Source organism: Podarcis tiliguerta (assembly GCF_965153285.1).
Source record: "Podarcis tiliguerta genome assembly, chromosome: 1".
NCBI lineage: Eukaryota > Metazoa > Chordata > Lepidosauria > Squamata > Lacertidae > Podarcis > Podarcis tiliguerta.
This window is the reverse complement of record NC_139534.1, coordinates 48,231,610-48,250,829: the sequence shown is the minus strand read 5'-3', so window position 1 is coordinate 48,250,829 and position 19,220 is coordinate 48,231,610. Positions and strand designations below refer to the sequence as shown.

Genomic DNA, 19,220 nt, shown 5'->3' with positions numbered 1-19,220 from the left:
CATGTTCTTAGGCCAAAATGCTACATTTTCATGATGACTGGAATTGAAATTGGCACACTAAAACTAGAAAGAAGATGCCAGATGATCTAAAAGTGTAGATATCTGTTCATTTTCCTATCAGAAAGAGCTCGTGTAAGTAACTTCTTTCAGAAAGTGCAGGAGAAAATTTTAAGTTGTGGCACATTAGTGCTATTATCTTACTGCTATTTCTGAACTGTCATTATTGTTAATTTCTTTTTCTTTTTCTGTCTCTCTCTCTCTGAAATGGTGATAATGGACTTTTGCACTCAGATGTGTTTGATTCTGGGCCACTTACAGGAAAGCTGTGGAAGAAGACAACAAAATAAATGTGGGGAAGGAACTCAAAGAAAAAGAAAAAGACATCAGGACAGGCAGAACATTAATGACTATAAACATTTTCCACAAATAAGTAATCTGGCATTTAGAAATAAACATTTTAGAAGCTAAAAAAAGGAAGTTCATATTTCAAGTAGATTGTCTTCCTTCTCTCTTATGGCCAGTGCAATTAATTTATCCTTTTCTGCCAGTTTCAGACATTTCAATAACCATTCCCAATCAGCTGGAGTCTCTTGGCTTCTCCAATTTCTAGCCCAAACAATTTTAGCTGCTATCAACAAAGTTCTTACTGGTAGAAACATAAATATTGTTTGGAGGGCATTTGGAGACTTAGCCTGGCTTTTAAACTATACAAAGCCAGATCATGCATTATGGTGATCAAATGCCTACTGAAATTTCCTCTTAACAACTCGTAAAAATATGGAAACCATGATGTCCTTCACAATGGGTTACCCTCTATTTCCTGCAAGTTAATAAAGCTACACACAAGAGCTGTATTAAATATTGTTTTTAGATTTGGAAATATTTCTAGGTATATAGACTTTCAGGGAGCTTTTTACTATCATTAGATTATTGAGGTTTTTTTAAAAAAACTAAAATAAACCTGATGGCATCTCATTTTATAATTAAAATACGTCATGAAAACTGAGGGCACCCTGTTCATTATGCTTCTGATAGCAAAACATCAGGTACGCATTCTTGTTCTTTGTAACTGTATATAACTGGTTATACCACTACCTCAACTTTGCAGCGACCTAATAGTGGCAGCAATAGTGTTATAGAGAGCATGGGGGAACATGCCACTGTTTCTGCCTACTGCCTCAACACGATCTGTTTTCATCCCCACCCCCATGGTAAAGCTCAAGGCAGCACACCTAGCATTCCCAAGTGGTCTCCCAACCATGCTGTGTCCAAACTCAGACCTGCTTAGTTGAGGAGGCTGAACTGTATGATTTCCAGTATGCAATTACCTAATCCAGACCTCTGGAACTAATGTACATTTTGGAATTTAGTAATCTACCAGATTTCAGATTTCTTCCCAAATGTTCTGATGTAGTCCTCAGCTCAAGAAATATAGGAGAATACATGTTGAAATGTATATACTCTGTGTGTGCATGTGCGTGTGCACGCATCTGTTGTTCTGTTGTGGAGACAGTGGTGGAGTGAGCCTTGAGGGGTGAAGTCAAGTTATTGGAAGGTTGCAGTGTCTACTGTGGCTGTAGATATGGCTGCAGGAGAGTTGCTTGTTTGTTTGTTTGTTTGTTTGTTTGCAGCTGGGCAGATGAAGGCATCTAGTCGCACTGCTACAGATGCACCATGGCATTTCTTCTCTCAGTGCTCATCCCAGAGGTCATTTCTTCTCTGGTCACTGCTATGGATACACAACTTGAGTGCCTGTCTCCAGGCACTGCTGTTGTCTGCAAGGTTCCCACATGGCAGGGTTGGTGTGTTTGTTTGTGTGTGTGTGTGTGTGTGTGTGACTACTGATAGGGATGGGCAGTCTATCTGCAGCCGACACATGCAGCACAGGCTGAAAATTGCCTCTCCAAGCCCTACCTGAAGATGCTGTGGATTGAACCTGGGATATTCTGCATGCAAAATGATCAAAGAACCACAACATTTCCACAAAGGCTGATGAACAGCACATATTAACTATTCCCCTTTCATTCAGTATCTGTTCCATTTTTCTTGCAAACATTTGAACTTCTCTTTTTCTCAACTCCTTATATTAACCAATGCCTGCTCCAGTGTCTGAACATCATCAAATGTCTGTTTCCCCAGTGATTTTGTCCTCATTCACATATATTCTGATGAGCTATCATCTGCCATTGTTCTTCTGTAATCCATTATCCTGCCTTTCCCTCTCTCAAATGTCTTGACAGTATTAATCCCTAGTTAGAACAGCATGATCCAGATCAGTCATTTTAGAAAAAAAGACACACAAAAAACCCACCATTACATGCCCAGCTCTGCTAGCAGTTCAAATTACAGCCCTGTTCGCCTTTGATTACTATGCCTGACTTGTAAGGCAATGTAGAGAATCCAATGGGAACTATTGCATTAAATTCCAGTAATTGCAACAAGAATTCAGTTTGTTTTCATTTGCTCCCTTCCTTGTTACAATTTGTGCTACAAGAATGGGTTTTGTGCTGGGATATTTGCTGCTTATCTCTGTCAGAGTAATACAAGGTCTGCAGGGCTCAGTCCATGAGAGCAGGATGAGACACTCAGGAGGGTGTCCTGTACAGTTGTTGTGGCAGTTTATGACTATGGGGCCCCTGAAGGACTGTTCTCCGTAAGAGCTGAGCCTTTGTCACTTGCAGTGCCAATACAACCTGGCCATTTTCTTAAGGGGACTGCTAATGAATAGGCCCCACCCTCAACAAAAAGGCAGCAAAGCTTCATAAGTAGAATTGAAAGGTGGGCTCCTCAAGCTTTAGAAACAGTGATAAACTAACCACCAGGGTGGAAGCTGTAGGGATGTGTATAGATGCTAGGAGAGGATATATTTATTAGATATTATCCTTCTTCATGCTTGTGAGTTCAGAAGAGTACAATCCTTTGCAGCTTAAAAGAGAGGCTTAGATAGGCTAGTTTTACCTTTTCAGTTTAAGTAGTTCAGGATGCTTAAAGGCAGACTTGATTCTCCTTGTATTTCCTCCTTCTCTGCCCCTTAAAACAATAATCACGTAAACAATCTTGTAAAAGTTAAAAAAAATATATACTAAATCAGTTTTTCTTGTTGAAGAATAACAGTTAATAGCAGCTTTGTTCAGACAGTCTTAAAATGGTAATCCAGTTGGAAACACATACTTTAGTCCAGTTTAAAATGGTGTCTGAGGATGGAGCCCAGACATGCAGATTTCCCCACATTGCTGCAATGAGGTGAAAAGGCAAAGAGCAAAGGAAAAAGAGCAAAAAGCAAAGAGGAACTGCCTAGGCCAGGTGAGGAGATTATATGTATGGACGCACGCTCCCCCTGACAGGGCACAGTGGGAGTTTTTCTCAAGAGTCCTCTCTAAGAAACTTACAAGAAGACTCAGCGCTTCAGCTCCTATCATGTGCCTTTCTAGCAAACATGCATTGTTGGTTTGACTGCATTGTAAATATCCCACAGATGCAGAGGTAGGCAGCTGAAAGAAGGGATTATGAAAGATAAACCAGGAATTGTTCAAGGAAATTAGAGCTGATGGAGCAAGCCAGGAATCGGAGCCAAGGAATGAAGCTAGGGAGTCAGAACTGAGGAACACTGAAACACACCAGAGAACACAGTTGTGGCTCAGGCAAACAGGCATCCTATATAGTAAAGGTAGGAAAACTTTCTTCAGTGTAAGGGCCACGCCACCCTCTGGGCAGCCTTCTGAGGGCCACGTCCCAGTGATGGGTAGAGTCAGAGGCCAAAGGGGATGGAACAACAAATGTATTTTTTTACGATTGTGCAGGAGGCTTGTCTGCCTCCACACCCCAGAAGAAGGCTCAAGAAACAATACTGGAGTGAAAGGTGATATTTGTTAAAATGTAGTACTGAGCCTTGGGCTTGCCAATCAAAAGGTTGGTGGTTTGAATCCCCGTGACGGGGTGAGCTCCCGTTGCTCAGTCCCTGCTCCTGCCAACCTAGCAGTTCAAAAGCACGTCAAGTGCAAGTAGATAAATAGGTCTCTGGCAGGAAGGTAAACAGCGTTTCCGTGCACTGCTCTGGTGTTGGTGTTCCGTTGCGCCAGAAGTGGCTTAGTCATGCTGGCCACATGACCCAGAAAAAATGTCTGTGGACAAACACTGGCTCCCTCGGCCTGTAAAGTGAGATGAGCATCGTGACCCCAGAGTCATTTGCGACTAGACTTAGCTGTCAGGGGTCCCTGTCCCTTTAGCTTTACCTTTACCTAGCAAGTGAGCAAACCAACATTAACCAATTAACTAAATCCTCACCTGCCTGAACATCTTGAATTTGGCTAACTCTAGTAGGGAAGCATCCCTCCAGGCACCTGAGCCATACATACTTTGAGCTTTGTGCACAACATGAGGAGGCTGCAAATGGACATGGCAAGGAACCACGAGCTACATTTGACAAGTTCTTCCTCTTTTGTTCTGCGGAAAGATTTTGAAATATGCAATGGAAATAGAAAGACAACATTTGGTTTGTCAAGCATGTTCTCAGCACAGGAGTTGGATCTTTCTGGTGGTTAGAATGGGAGGTGCTACTACAGAGACATTTGACAGTGGCAGTGGCCAAAGTTCTATTATTTCATATCAAAGGAATGCGAGTTGCAACTGGCTGGGAAAGCTCCATTACAAATCCTTAAGCCTTCTGAGGCCGTTTGCTGGTGCTGATAGTGTGTTTATTCAAGCCGTGTGCTCTTTTATAGGGTCAGACCCACTGACGGTTAATAAAGATTTACTACATTTATATGGTTCCCTTTTATTATCTCCTGAGCTGCAAGTAGCATCCCTGAGGAAGCTGCTGTTGTATTTATATACCTCAAAGCAGGAATAGTGTTCTGATATTGCAGAGCAATGGTCAGGCTTCCAATAGTAACAAGAAATTCCAGGAATCTCAGTGTAGCACTGTTCCAGCTATGACAAGTATTCCATCAAAACCTAGATATATCCATAAGCTAAATATACTTACTTTCTTTTTCAGATTTGTAGATTTCTCTGTTTTATTTTATTATGTTGCAGGGATTTTTTACTGGTTAATGGCTAAACCAAGAAAACAAATGGAAACATGCCAGTATATCTTTATCTGTAAATGAAATCATCAATAGCCCAGTGTGATAGGGAGAGAATGTGCTCTGAGCCAAATTCAGAGAGTGTGAAGAAAGAGATAATCTTGTGAAGTTGAAATTTAAAATAGATACAGTTTTACTTTGGCATCATAGCCATTGGCATAAATAGCCATTGAAAAGACCGAGAGTATTTTAAAATCAAATGAAAGGGCTAAATCATTATCTGTGTCTGTTATTTCTCATTTATTTATTTCACATTTATATGCCACTTAATATTTTAAAAGGTTCTAGAGTGAAGGCCTGCCACAGCCCTGTGAACCCTAAACATTAGGAAGAACTTCCTGACAGTAAGAGCTGTTCGACAGTGGAATTTGCTGCCAAGGAGTGTGGTGGAGTCTCCTTCTTTGGAGGTCTTTAAGCAGAGGCTTGACAACCATATGTCAGGAGTGCTCTGATGGTGTTCCTGCTTGGCAAGGGGTTGGACTCGATGGCCCTTGTGGTCTCTTCCAACTCTATGATTCTATGATTCTAACCCCGTAGAAGATTGGGTTGGGTTCTGTTAGTCATGAGACAGGGCTTCCAATTGCACAATGGGGCTTTCCCTCCTGCCCCAGAAATTGGCTCTAGGAGGGTTGGGGGAATTCCCAGAACAACACACAAGGGGATGATTGTTTCATCTGGCAAGCTGCAGTGCTTGCACTGATGGGACATTCACCTATCTTTGAAGGTGACTCGAAAACTGCAATTAATCCAGAATGCGGCAGCTAGACTGGTGACTGGGAGTGGCCGCCGAGACCATATAACACTGGTCCTGAGAGATCTGCATTGGCTCCCAGTACGTTTCCAAGCACAATTCAAAGTGTCGGTGCTGACCTTCAAAGCCCTAAACGGCCTCGGTCCAGTATACCTGAAGGAGCATCTCCACCCCCATCGTTCAGCCTGGACACTGAGATCCAGCACTGAGGGCCTTCTGGCAGTTCCCTCACTGCAAGAAGCGAGGTTACAGGGAACCAGGCAGAGGACCTTCTTGGTAGTGGTGCTTGCCCTGTGGAACACTCCCCCATCAGTTGTCAATGAAATAAGCAACTATCTTACTTTTAAAAGACATCTGAAACTGACTTAAAATTTTTTGTGGGGGGAGGGGGGAGGGAAGGGGGGGATAAGGATATGTTTTGGAAAATATGTTTTGTTACTACCCTTGCTGGTATCTTTCCCGGGAAAATCAGAGGCTCATTATGTCAGGTTCCTACTGGAAGACCGGACAAATGCTAGAACGTTAGCAGTAGCAAAGTTTTTATTGGTGGTTGCAAGAACAAATGAGCCCTATGTTCTAAACAAATGCTTGATTAACCTGGAGGTAGGCTGTATGAATTGTGTATTGATTTGTAATGATTTGTTGGGTCTCTGGACCGTAATAAAGATTGATTGATTGATTGATTGAATAATAATAATAAAAAATACATCTGAAGGCATCCCTGTTTAGGGAAGTTTTTAATGTTTAATTCTGTAGTGTGTTTTTAATATTCGTTGGGAGCTGCCCAGAGTGTGTGGGGTAATATTATTATTATTATTATTATTATTATTATTATTATTATTAATAATAATACATTAATAATAATTAATAATTGAAAAATGCTTTTCAAAGAAACCTGCAAATGAAAGACTTGAGAGGCCAAGTAGAGGCCAAACAGGTCAAGTCCAGAAAGTAGGGCAGAGTAGCCAATGTTCTTCAGAAATGCATGCCTTCTTAGGGGTCACCCACACTTCTCTTTTGCCCCACACCTTCTAGGCACGGGTCCCAGCTTTCCAGTTCTGTGTCCAAGTGCTCCCCCCCTGCCCTTCTTTTACCACTGCTTTCCCCAGGAAAACCCACTTTTTAATGCTCAATCAGAACAAGTGGCAATTTGGGTTTCTCATGAATTGCCATATGCTCTGATTCAATGGTAAACATCAGGTTTTCATGGGGAAAGCTATGGGGCAAAAAAAAGAAAGGTCTCAGACGCTGAGCTTTAAAGCCTAGAAACACTACTCAAAAAGAAGTCTGGATGAGCCCTTCATTTAGCCGTCTCTGACTTGAAAGCTTCACTTTCATTGAACCGAAACAATAACACTTCCCATTATGGGAAAGAAATGTTTTTGGACACAGTGGGACACCCAGAGCAATGACAAAAAGGGAAATGCTCAGCTTCTGATAGCAGCAGATTACTCAAGACTGAGCAAGGCATTTCCCCAGAGTAGAAAAAGAAGAGATGCAAAAAGAAAAGAGAGAGCGCAACCGGCCTTCCTTGCACATATTAAATGCCACTTTCATTTTATTTGAGTTGGAAAGCTTTCAACCGGTACAGCTTCTCTGAGAAGAAAATGGCCACTAAGAGGATCCAGAATTGTCATGTCTTTTAAAAGCTGATGGTTGCACCCAACCTCTTGTGGCAGAAAAACTCCTCAAGATTCCCATAATACATCCCATGTTCTTGTCAAAAACATCTGTTTTCTAACCATTTCAAAGACAAAGGGAAATCCTCAGCTTTCTGCATCCCTGTGTCTTATGGGAAACTGGGTGATGAAACATAAGATGACCCACAACACTGGAATTTCCCTCCACAATTAGCCTGTACTCTTTGCCAGTGACTAGTATTCACACATGTATGCTGAAGTTATACTGGATAAAGAAACTCATGCATTTCAAAATGGGGAAGGTCACTGTTTATACTATGTATTTCCCCTTTGTAGATAGGTTTTGCAAATTTCTGTATTGCTGCATGGAAGCTGCACAATCCATTGGACCAGATTTAACAGTGGGGAGAAAGAAATAGGTCCAGTTTCTACAGGGAGCAAAAGCTTTCTCAACCACCTTGCTTGTTTTCGTTGTTTTGTCATTCCTATGTCTTAGGTATACCTAAGAAAATTGACCCATTTAAATCTCATTAAATATTAGGAAGAACTTTCTGATGGTGAGATCTATTTGACAGTGGAACAGACTCCCTTGGAAGGTGGTGGATTATCCACAGCAAACATTTGCTACCCTAATCATGCAGGGCAATGAAGATGGTGATGAGGTCAGCCAAGCTAGTGCTCATCCCCATTTTCCCTTGTGTGATTCCAATTGCATGGGGGATTAGAATGGTTTAATAAGGATAGTGATGTCTTAGCAATCTGTCACCCTACCGCATATATATTTATTTCTAGACTTTGTTCTTGTCATTGTGAAAGTGCAATTTACTGCAATTCTCAGTTTGTGGTTCTTCTTATATGCTACCAATGAGCATACAGTGAATCAGATCACAAAAAGGAACCTCAATATATCATCCAATTGTTGCATCCATAACCTTTTTGATATGCAGTGCAATCCTATCCATGTCTACCCAAAGCTTCAGTAGTAATCCATATGGAATTTAATGGGACTTGCTCCCAGTTAAGTGGGTGTAGAGGATTGCAGCCAGAATCAGTGTTTGCATTGGACTGGGTATAGGATTGCAGCCAAAAGGGTATGAGATTGCAGCTACAAAGAAGGCAGTGTTGTGCCCTGGCAAAATCAGCATGCAAAAAAATAATCTTGACGCAATCATGTAATCACACTGAAATTCTTTTTTTCCTGCTGTGGTTTAATCAATGCTCCTCTGTGCTGGTGCACAGTGATAACCCATAAGGGGAAAGATAGGAGGCAGGGAGACACAGGGACTGAAAACTACAGCAAAGTGCAACTGGCAATTCTGAAATTAATTTTTAGAATTCTCCCAAGACAGGCAGACAGAACACATGGAACAATAATGGAATGGGGGTGTGTGCTCATCCTTAATATGTTGCCAGTTTGAAACTGCTTCTATTTCTAGAAGCAAGAAAAGTGGGGTTTCATTCACACCTGCCTTTGTGTCCCCTTGCTGATTGCTGGAAATCATTTTTTCTTCCTTTCACACATACAGTTTCTCTCTCTCTCTCTCTCTCTCTCTCTCTCTCTCTCTCTCTCTCTCTTTTCCTTTCTAGGGGGGTGGGGGGCAGGCGGAATTGCCACTCAAGCATCAGAGGATAGTGAGCAGCTGTTCAGAGAAGGCAATGAAATTGGCAGTGTTGTTAAAGGAGCCAAGCAAACAGGCAGAAATATTTCTCGTAGGGGAAAGTTTGCTTTCAGAGCCCCTGCTAGCACTGTAAGGCAGCAGACTTCTTGAATCTGGGAGCAAGCCCCAAATGCTAATGTATTTGCCACTGTAGTAGCTTGCTGGTGAGAAGTCTACTTTCTGCCATGATGCAAGGTCACTTTTCCAGAGAGCCTGAGATTGCATCTTAGCAGGGGTCCTATGATACAGAAGTCAAAGAGGGACCCATCTGAACCTATACTTACAGCATTATAGAGTCAGGTGGCTCCCACTCTGGCTTCTTTTCTGAGCAACTCATCCGTCAGCACTGCCTCACTTGTTTTTCATGGCCCATCCCTCTGCCTGGCTGCCTGCCTCCCAGCTCACCCCCAGATTACCATTCTCACGAGGAATCTGAAACAGGGGAGCCATAGCTCATGATAAGATAAGCGTAGCTTTCCTGGGAATGAGAGTATATTTCCCAGTGGGTTGCAAGATGTGCATGTGGTTTCTAGAAACAATTGGTGCTGAATATATAGTTGACTGTTCTTTGCTGTGACATTGCAGGCACCCTAACACTTCATTCTTTCAAGGTTCTTGGTCTTCTGCATTTGACTCCTGGAGTTCTCTTCTCTTCTTTGAATAAATCTGAATGTGACTTTGGTTACCTGAGCCCTGTGAACTGGACATCATGCTAATTCTATGTGTGTTGGTGATTTCAGCTGATTCACACTGTTGGAGGGAAAGTCCTCTCCCTAGTGCTTCAGACTTGGGCCACATTCACATCATACAGTTACAGTGCTATGATACCATTTTCAACAGTCATGGTTTCCCCAAAGAATTATATGATCTATGCTGAGGGTTGTTTGGAGGCCCCCTATCCCCCCCCCCCAGAGGTACAATGCTCAGAGTTCCATGTGAAGAGGGATTGACTGTTAAATTCTCTCTGGGAATTGCAGCTCTTGGGGGCTATATTCCATCTTTATTTTCTAAGAGCTTCATGGACACTGAGGTCCAGCTCCGAGGGCCTTCTGGTGGTTCCCTCCCTGCAAGCAGCAAGGTTACATGGAACCAGGCAGAGGGCCTTCTCAGTAGTGGCACTCTCCCATCAGATGCCAAAGAAATTAACCACTATCCATCTTTTAGAAGACATCTGAAGGCAGCCCTGTTTAGGGAAGCTTTTAATATCTAATGAATTATTGTATTTTAATGTTTTGTTGGAAGCCATCCAGAGTGGCTGGGGAAGCCCAGCCAGATGGGTGGGGTATATATGAATGAATGAATGAATGAATGAATGAATGAATGAATGGTTTTCCCTTCCTTATTTTATCCTCACAACAACCCTGTAAGGTGAGTTAGGCTAAGAGACCATGATTGGCCCAAGGTCACCCAATGAGCTCCATGACTGAGTGGGCATGTGAACCCTGGCCTCCTGGGTGCTAGCCCAACATTCTAGCCCCTGGACCACACTACTACCTACATCTTTGAAGTGGAAAGAGGAATTGCATTGCTGTGTTAGCGCCTGGAATCTCTTGGCACTGCAATGACCAATGTGCAGAATATCCTGGGATACTGAATGAGTATCCTCCAGTGCAGTGCTGCAATTCTACAGAGCTCATCTTGCATCACAGATCACAGTGGCTGTTTTCCCTCGTGGCCTTTCCCAGAGCCCTTCAACCTCAAAGTGTCAGCTGAAGTGAGAACACACCTCCCGGCATTAATTGTTCTTCGTCCCTCGCTATTTGCACATTATCAGCGAGGTGCAACATCACCCTCCTCAGCCGCTTTTCTGAATTCCATGAACTCCTAAATGTCTGTGCTACACTTTCCCCTTTCCTGGGTTTTACAAGCAATGGCTTATTTGCCTTTTCCTTTAAACAAAACTACAGAGAAATATAGGACTGTGCCAGACAGGAACTATTATCAGACTCCTGCTCACATTTTGTGAGATAGTGTGTTGAGTTTTTCCCTACAAATTACTTTTGAGTTCCGAGCCTCATTATTTCCTCAAGTTTTGCACACCTCATTGGCTTACCCATGATGCCATCCATTATGTCAAAGCTCTGTGATCACAATGTTCCCACAAATCACCCAGTGGTTCTATTTTGCCTAATTTGTCTATTAAATCAGATTTTGTCTATTAAATCACAGTAATGATATAGGCAGTATATCATGAGATTTAGCAAATAAACAAACAAGCATAAAATATATACATCCAAAGCTGCCTGTGGCATCTGACGTCTGATGCTGGATTAGCTCTGGTCCCTGAAGATTAGACTGTGTAACAAATATCTTTCAAAAATCCTTGATTTGTGATTATAAAATCTCTGCAGTTAAGGCTCTGTCAACACAGCCTTTTCCCCAACAGTCGTGGGAGCTGCTATGGCTCTGGAAAGAATTAATTAGCTGATTCACCGGTGTCTCTTTTCCTGACAGAATGTCCTTTAGCCAAAATTGAAACTAATAGAGTTTTTTTTCAAAAAAAAAAGAGAGAATGAGGGAGGGGAGAAATATATATAATCTTTGACCTATTTCACTTCTGTGTTAGACCTGATTAAGATATTATTAATTGATTTTATATTTACACCAGCAGCAGTCAGTGCGGAGAGACTGCACTGCATATATGACCCCCTGGCACCAGATTTTTCATAGAACCTCTGACAAGTTTGTGCAAAAACAGGTTAAACAGATCAGAATTCCAGAACTGAGGAGGCCACCATAAAGGACTTGTTTTTACTCATACACACATCAGCATGACCTCTGAACTAGAGCCTAGTGCAGGCATCCCCAAACTCAGCCCTCCAGAAGTTTTGGGACTACAACTCCCATCATCCCTAGCTAACAGGACCAGTGATAAGGGATGATGTGAATTGTAGTCCCAAAACATCTGGAGGGCCAAGTTTGGGGGTGACTGTCCTAGTGTATAGGGAAGGGTCATGTGAGGGGGGGGGTAACACAGTCCCAAACCACTTTACACCATACCCCAACACCAAAACCTAGAATTGCACCTGGAAACATATTGGTAGCCAATGGAATTTGCTGAAAAACAGTATTACACATTCTACCTTTCTGGTCCTCATTAGCATCTGGGTGGGCACATATTTCACCAATTGAAGGTCTTCATAGTCAGCTCCATGTAAAGCACACTGCACTTGTCTGGCTTGGAAGAAGCTAGTGCTTGCATGTCTGAGGACAGGTTCTGATGTACAAGCGTGAGCCGATAGGCACCCCCGACCATTGCTGCTACCTCCAGGTAGCTGACATTGAAATTTTGCCAATGCTTGCTCAGCCATTCTGAAAGTATAACATAATGGTTCCCTGATGGTGTAGCGAAATAGGGTTTGGAGACTGGATGGGGGACAGTCTATGTCTGATCCTATTGTTCATCCATAAATATGCCTCATCCCATGTCTACATTAAAAAGGTAAAGGGACCCCTGACCATTAGGTTCAGTCATGACCGACTCTGGGGTTGCGGCGCTCATCTCGCTTTATTGGCCGAGGGAGCCAGCGTACAGCTTCCGGGTCATGTGGCCAGCATGATTAAGCCACTTCTGGCGAACCAGAACAGCGCACAGAAACGCCGTTTACCTTCCCGCCGGAGCGATACCTATTTATCTACTTACACTTTGATGTGCTTCCGAACTGCTAGGTTGGCAGGAGCAGGGACCGAGCAACGGGAGCTCACCCCATTGCGGGGATTCGAACCACCGACCTTCTGATTGGCAAGTCCTACGCTCTGGGGTTTAACCCACAGTGCCACCCGTGTACCTCCCATGTCTACCTTAGTCTGCATTTTAAAAATAAAAATAAAAAAAACAACTCACACAAATTTGCATTAAAGCACTCTGATTCAAATATATTCTTCTTTCAACATTAATATTTCTAAATGTCTCTTGTCTCAAAGTATGAATTTGAAAGCATGTTTTGTTACGTATTTTGAGCCAATAACTAAATAGGAACATTTGGGAAATGCAAAAGCTGATGGATAACTCAGTTCCAATCAGCATATTAATCCCAGGAGGGCACTTCATATCAGAATTCACAAAGATCAAATTTGTCAAGCATCCCCATTTGGGAAGTTGTATATGTTAGCAGCAATATATTATGCCACTTGTGACAGTGAGAAGTTAAATGAAGTCTTCTCGGGGCATTCAAAATCTTATATAGCATTCTGAAGCATTCTGAATCTCATAAAGAAGAATTTAGTTCCAGGGCAAGTAGTACCATCTTTCATGACTGTGGGATCAGGGAGAACCCTAACATTAGGCAGCATGAAGTGGCATCCGCAGATGACAGATGCTGATGGGTAAGGAATAGCAGCAAGGATGTCCAAGGCAGAACAGACCTGTGTTTGCCACATGGTCTCCCCTATGCCTTCTGTGAGTCTGCTGCTTTCAGGTATGTTGGAAGTTGCTGTCTGGACACCAGAGTTGAAGTATGATTCACCTGCTTGTATGGTGAGCTTCTGTATGGCATATGTGGGGTGCCATCTTATCCTTTCTCTAAGGCAGCAAAATGTTTCGGTCAACCCTGTGTGTGGTTGTCAAAAATGTCCCCTTAAAAAAAAAAATTCAGTTCTTCAACTCTGCATGTGTTATGCTTAGGCTGGATGAAGTTTAATGAGAGGCTGCCTTGCTGCACAGCTCACTGCTTTTGAGACATTCCCATTTCAATTTTAAAATTATTTTAACATTTTCCTCATCTTGCTCCTTTTTGAATCTATGATCTGTGACTATCTAAACTATCTTACCAATTGTATAAAGTTATGTAGTGGAAAGGCCTAAAATGAGTTTCCCTCAAAACCTTAAAAAGCTCTTATAGCTGTATCTTACGCCACTTAGCTTGGAAGGAGAAAAATCATCTATCAATAGAAAGGTAGCTTTCCCTATCCTCATTTTATAGTTTCCCAAACCCAAACTAAGGACTTGATTCTTTGAGTTTAGAGTGCCAAAGGCTAAGCAGTATTTGAATTTACAGGGCCAGCCCTACTATTGGATAGATGGTACAGCAGCAAATGACAGGAGGTGGACAATGGTGCTGAAGTGTCAGAGTATAAAGTTAGAGGAGTCTGTAACCTGAAGCGTATGTAACCTGAAGCGTCTGTAACCCGAGGTACCACTGTAACCCATGGACATCCAATGAAGCTGAATGGTGGAAGATTGAGGGCAGATAAAAGAAAGTACTTCATCATACAATGCACATTTAAAATATGGAACTCACTCCCACAGGAGGCAGTGATGGGCACCAACTTTGATGGCTATAGAAGATTATGGTTACATAAATTCATGGAGCATAAAGCTATCACTTTCTACCAGTTGTGATGGCTATGTTCTACCTCCATGATCAGAGGCATTGTGACTCTGAATACCAAGTGCTGGGAACTGCAGGAGGGGAGAATGCTGTTGTGCTTAGATCCTGGTTGTTGGTTTCCCACAGGCATCTGATTGGCCACTGTGACAACAGAATGCTGGACTAGATGAGCCGTTGGCCTGAGCCATCAGGCTTTTCTTCTGTACTTAAGTTGCCTAGGTACCACTGTTGGGAATGTTGCCAGTAGTGCTTTACATGACTGCAGCAGGCGCCTTCACAATGGTGGAATTCGTCACAGGCTGAGGCCAATGGATAACCCCCTCCACAGCACAAATCAGGGGGTTGGGGTTGTGTTATTTGGCTGCAATCCATACAAACTTACCTAGGAGTAATTGTCATTGAATTCAGTGGTACTTTCCTCTGAGTAGACATCTGTGGGATTGCAGGACCAAATGATTTGCTAGCTTCTTGGATTGTATTGTCTAGCTCAACTACTCCAACATAATGCTGGAGATGTTTCTGCAAAATCTGAATTGCGCTGATGTAAAAATCAAAGTTCCCTTAAATTACACTCAAATGTATGCTAAATATATTGGGTGAACTTCAGCCTTAGCTACCCATCTCAAAAGTGGAAATCAATGTCCTCTCTCAGAGGAATTATTTGCAAACGAATGAGAATGTTATTTGTCGAGCAATTTGTACCAGGCAAATCCTACATAAGTGTCACATGCTGTAATAATTAAATGGAACAAACTAAGTTGAAATCAGTTATCTAATAAAAGATGTGGCCAATTTCAAGTTTATCTGGGGACTACACCATCTGAACAGGGAGCCCTGATGTATGGGGGCTTGCCATTATTAGTCAGTAACCTTTAAAAAATGCTTTTTGCACCTGTTCAATGACATTATGCATCTATTCAATATGTCCTAGGTCTAAACCTGAGCATGAAAAACAGATGCTGCTAGAGCTGAACCCTGCTCAACCCTGGAGCACATTCAAGTCCACATAGTACAATGAATGATTCCTAACAACTGTTCCACTTTAGAAACAGGAGTAATTCAGATTTCAAAAACACCGGAAGGAATTTGGGTGAGGGAAATTTCAGAAGCATCCCTCCCCAATAATTTGTGGGTTCTGTTTTGGAACATCCTTGTTCTGCTCTTATAGCTTACTAATATCATAACAATATTTTTTGCTGATCTTGCCACTATTAATACCTCTAATGGACTGGAGAGATCTGTTTTCAGCAAATTTAGACAAATGCATTCTATTCACTGCAGGAGAAATCATTGCTGAATATCTGAATAACAATGGCAAGCACATGCCATAGATGGCTTTCTTCAAACATTTAATTAGCAACATTGGATTTGAACACTAAAGTCAATTGTTTGTCTTTTATTTGCCATAATCGTTGCAGACTATGTAATGTGAATAATGAGAGATCTTTATTGTTTTAGTGTAACAGCACTGTTCTCCTATGGAGAATATCAAAACATTTTCCATGGTGTAATTAAGGATGCCTGATAAAGACAATAGCAAAAATATGGAAAGTGGATTGCATATCACATTCCTGTTCAGTTTCAAGTTACATTCAGAGTCTGAGTGCCCTGAATGTTTCAGTATATGCACTGGATCTCGATATGAGAAAGTTCTTTGAGGTTATTTAATATCGAAGTGGTGGAAATATTGCTCAGGCACCACCTCCTGGTTCACCCCTACTCATCACATTGCCTAATCAAGGATAGTGTTCTAGAATGTGCTATTTGCCCACATGCCCAAAATGAAGACTCAAGAGACATTATTACACCAATAAAGTGTCAATTGCACTGACTGCCTATATGCTTCAAGGCCCAATTCAAGGTGCTGGTCCCTTAAAGTCCATAATGCAGGGGTGGTGGTGGGGATTAAAGTCCCTAATGCAACTGGTGGTGATGGGGATTGCCTCTTCCCCATTTGTGCAGCTCTGCTAAAAGCAACACCTGTGGAATTCTGTCTGCTGTGTAACTGCTAAAAGGCACAGAGCTTCTCCCAGGAAAAATGGTAGAGAGAGAGACAATTACTATTTTATTAGGATGAGGCCCTATGTCTTAAGCAGAGGAAACTTAATTTTATCACAAATATAGCCTGCCAAATCTAATTCTCTCACTCATCAGACATCATTTGCCCCACAAAGAGACTACACCACAATATTAACATCCTAAATGTATGGCCCATTCTAATCCTTGTTCTGCTGACCAAGCATGCAGAAATCTGTGTCCTCAAAAGTAATCTCTTCCTCCATACCTTGATATTAATCACAATGTTTGCAGATGAAACTGGAAAAGTGTAGCAGTTCCTATTTACTTGTCTCACCCTCGTTCAGTACAGTCTGGATACAGGCCATCGCCAATCTGAAAATAGCCCAGTTTACAGTCAGCAATTTGACTTCAAGCAGATCAATTTATTCTCCACCACCATCCTGTCTAAATTTCAGGGTTTCTTTCCGATGAATATTAAGAGGAGTGAAGCATGCATTGTGCTAAAAAAAGGGAAGACTCTTCTCACAGGAAGAACCTGTCAGGCTCAAGCAGGATAAGATTCCCTCTTGGGATTTCTCTATTAGCAAGTTTAACCCAGGAGAAGAAGCACACAGACTGTGAATATTTAAGTGTTCCTAGTCATGTAACTAAGATCTTTGGGATGGGGGTGGGGATTTGATTTACTTCATATTCAAAGGTGAACCTCCCTGATTCAGAGTTTCCAAAATGATATGAGAATAAATACAGTACTCTTTCAAAATTTGCACATCCAAATTTTTAAGTGAAGTACTACAGCTGTGTAACATATACAAAAATGCACAAATACTTATTTTACTGAAAATAAAATGCAAAATGCATTATTATTAGGTTAAATTATGAATATCAGGCAAATTCGCATAAAACATGTGACTAGTAGGAGAAATTCTCACTATAATTTTGATAAAATTCTTTGAGGATTTTTAAAAGTAAAGTTTTAAAATCATGAAATGAAGCAGAAATGTAGAGAACTGTATTTAAGACCGGGTAGGGGAATGACAATCTGAGAAAAACTGAAATTGACACATTTGTCCATTCCTACCTGCACATCCTTTTCTGTACATGTCTTCATGCCAAATACAGAGACATTCTGAGTGTGCAGGGCTGCTCGATCGCATGAGGGAACTTGGAAGAAGCATAAACCCCACACCATGTTTCAGCTTCTTTTCTCAAGTTCTACTTCCAGCTTTATGCTAAAGTGCCAGAATGTGAGGGATGACACATTCCCCGAAGAATTAAAAAAGAATTCCATTCTGAAAAGACAATCATGCTTCAAATGACATTTTTAAAAATACTGATATGCAATGAATGATATGTGTGAGATCATTTTCAGCTGACTGAGGTCATGTGTAGTCAAGAAATGTCAAGTGTATGACACAAGCCAAGCAAAAAAAAGGTCACATGCCTGGCAGCTATTATGATTATTCATGATGGAATTACCGTACTTTTCTTTGAACTTCTCATTTTTGTATTTTGAAGTAAAGAAATGGTAAATTCCCACAAGATTCACATCTCAGCAGCGATTAGAAAATTTCAGCAAGCTCCTTTTCCTCTCTCAGACTCTCAGATCATTCTCAGGTAGCATGAACATAGGTATCATCATGTTTGCATTTGTATGTCTGCCAGATTTTAATGTTTTTAATTGAGTGGCATGATCTCATGAATTCCTGCAGAGGTACTGCTAATACCCTTGTGCATATTAGACAGATTCCTAAACCAAGTTCAAGATGGTAGTAGCCATTCTGTCATGTTCAGCAATTCTAATTGAGATACAAGCTGGAAAAACAATGAATGAGGGTGGACTCTCATACTCAGGCCACATCACCAGCAGATGCCACCTCATGATCTCAGGCCTGACCATATAATTATAATATGTGCCCATATGAATGGCCCTCAGGGTCCCTTCCAACTCTACAATTCTATGATTCTGTGATTCTATGAATGTCTAGGCTATAAACCAGAAGATGGTACAGCTAACTTTCAGGCTTTCCCTGATGGTTGAAAGTTTTTTCACATTGTGTTGCTCAGTGTTATAACTTAGTACTATGTGTTATAACTTTGATACCCTGTATCTCTTAAATTTTAGCTATGATTTTACGACTGCATAACACCATTTCTTCAGCAGTACATAAAATGTATGTATTCATGAATAAATAAATAAATTCCCATCAAGAATAGAAATTGAAGGCAGATTTTCCACTGAGTCAATCAATGCAACCCAACACCTAATTTTGAACACACACACACTCCTGATAATTTACCCTCTTCAAGCAATATTTAGCTTTGCTTTATTCAGATAGTTGCAAAGGCCTCCAATTCAGGCTGGAGGATTTAAACACTCCTATATTGATCCACTGCTTTGGATACCAGGCTGGTTAAAAACATTCATACAATAAAGTGTTCAGAGCCTATAAAGCTGGAGAGGGAGGGAGAGGGAGAAGGAAGAGAGAAGTGAGCAACTGGACCGAGTTGCTCAGAAAAGAAAGCCCCGTGACAGAGGATCAATAGGAAATATTGTGGTAAAGATGCTGAAGGAAAAAGAAGGGTCGCGGAATTGCTGCAGAGGAAATGCTAAAGAGTGCACTAAGATGCCGCGGCTGAGACCTTGCGGTAAGGGAGGCCAATTAGTACAGGATGTGCCGCCTCAAAATGGTTGGCAAGCCTGCAGCCCTTCTTCTGCTTTAGTGCTCAGAGATAAGACA

The 19,220-nt window shown here is 41.6% G+C and overlaps 2 long non-coding RNA genes across 4 annotated transcripts in view; one reads left to right on the top strand and one right to left on the bottom strand.

Moving 5' to 3' along the window:
* Positions 1 to 19,220, bottom strand: part of LOC310673250 — a 611,626-nt gene that overhangs the window by 439,549 nt on the left and 152,857 nt on the right. The window lies entirely within an intron of this gene.
* The window catches only part of LOC310673241, a 72,658-nt gene that overhangs the window by 25,277 nt on the left and 28,161 nt on the right, over positions 1 to 19,220 (top strand). The window contains exon 1 of one of the 3 annotated variants that reach the window (XR_014508937.1): positions 3,583 to 3,667. The exons of the other annotated variants lie outside the window; for them this stretch is intronic. This is a non-coding gene — a long non-coding RNA (uncharacterized lncRNA). Of the gene's footprint in view, positions 1 to 3,582; positions 3,668 to 19,220 lie in introns of those variants that run through there. 3 annotated transcript variants of the gene reach the window in all.